This window comes from Myotis davidii, unplaced genomic scaffold (genome assembly GCF_000327345.1).
Source record: "Myotis davidii unplaced genomic scaffold, ASM32734v1 scaffold1051, whole genome shotgun sequence".
Classification (NCBI taxonomy): Eukaryota; Metazoa; Chordata; class Mammalia; order Chiroptera; family Vespertilionidae; genus Myotis; species Myotis davidii.
In genome coordinates this window covers 246573-247908 of record NW_006282264.1, presented here as the reverse complement: position 1 = coordinate 247908, position 1336 = coordinate 246573, and the positions used below count along the sequence as shown (strand labels likewise).

The 1336-nt window shown below is 62.6% G+C and overlaps 1 protein-coding gene and 1 pseudogene across 6 annotated transcripts in view; both read left to right on the top strand.

Annotated features, from left to right (window-relative positions):
• U2SURP (U2 snRNP-associated SURP domain containing) overlaps positions 1-1336 on the top strand; it is a 79765-nt gene that overhangs the window by 29017 nt on the left and 49412 nt on the right. The window lies entirely within an intron of this gene.
• LOC102769345 overlaps positions 362-1336 on the top strand; it is a 2824-nt pseudogene continuing 1849 nt past the window's right edge.

Here is a 1336-nt window from a genome sequence, read left to right as displayed (position 1 = left end):
GATGAAAGAAGCCGCCTGCTGGTGTCGGAACCCAGGTGGCAGCCAAGAGCCGGAGAACTGGCCACCATTGTGATTGGAGAAGCTGGGCCACCTTTGCCGGCCCTGGGCTAGTAATCGGAGAAGCCGGGTGGGGCAGGGAAGAGAGGATGTCCGCCTCTTCCCTGCCCCCGCCGGGCTTCTCAGATCACCGATCACCAGTGATCGGAGAACACCCAGAGGTGAGGCCAGAGGCCAGGCTGCATCCCTGCCTGGGGATGCGATCTGGTCCCGGGGTGACGCAGCCAGGCCCCAGAAGGAGACCCAGGGGCCGGGCCTGTGTCGCCACCGGGGCATGCGATGTGCCCAGGCAGTGGCGCATCCCCAGCCCCAGAAGGAGACCCGGGGGCCTCCCAAGCGGAGAGTCTCCATGGTCAGACTGCGCAGTATCGGGACAGGAATAATGATGGAGGTGACTCAGATGCCTGGCCAGTGTCGTTAGACCAGCAAGCAGGGCCTTTCAGCGGGGACTCGGGGTGGGGGTGGAGTGAGGAAAGTGAGCGGGGAAATAGAGAACTACAACTCTCAGGAGGCTTAGCGGCTGGGGCCTGTGTGCCGGGCCATGAAATCGGATGGGGCGAGTCGTTTTGCACTTTAAGAGGCTTGCAAGGTTGGAAGTTCTGCCGGGAGCCAGGGAGAAATGGAGCTGGAGCAGAGAGAGGGGTCCATGGGAGGAGTTCTCAGCACCTCCCGGCTTGGAGTTGGCGCTGCCTCCGCTGTTCGGTGGTCACATCCTAGAGAGCGAGCTTGAGACCAAAGTGGAGTTCGTGTCTGGGGGTCTGGGCAGCTCCAGCCTCCAAGAGCGAGACGAAGAGGAGGAGGCAGCCCAAGGCCAGCGGCCATGGTGCCAAGGGGAACTCAATCACACGAAGTACCAGGTGCTGGGTCGGCGCTGCAGGGAGATCAAGCAGGTGAACAAGTGGGTCCTGAACAGTCTCCATCAGATATAGAGATTAACACGGAGACTCCAGCAGGAGCGGAGGTTCCTCATGAGGGTGCTGGATGCCTACGGCGACAGCTATCGGGCCAGCCAGTTCACCATCTTACTGGAGGACGAGGGCAGCCAGGGCACAGATGCCCCCACCCCAGGCAACGCCGAGAACGAGCCTCCGGAGAAAGAGGGGCTGTCCCTGCCCAGGAGGACACCAGCGCCTGCAGAAGCCAGCAACCTGGCCCCTGGTGAGGGGCCCAACGGTTGGAAGAGGCAGCGAGTGCCACGGGAAGGGTGCCGGGCGAGAGTCCCGCTGACTCTGGAGCTAGCCCCCATGCAGCTAAAGGTGGAGGAAGACTTTGGCTTCAC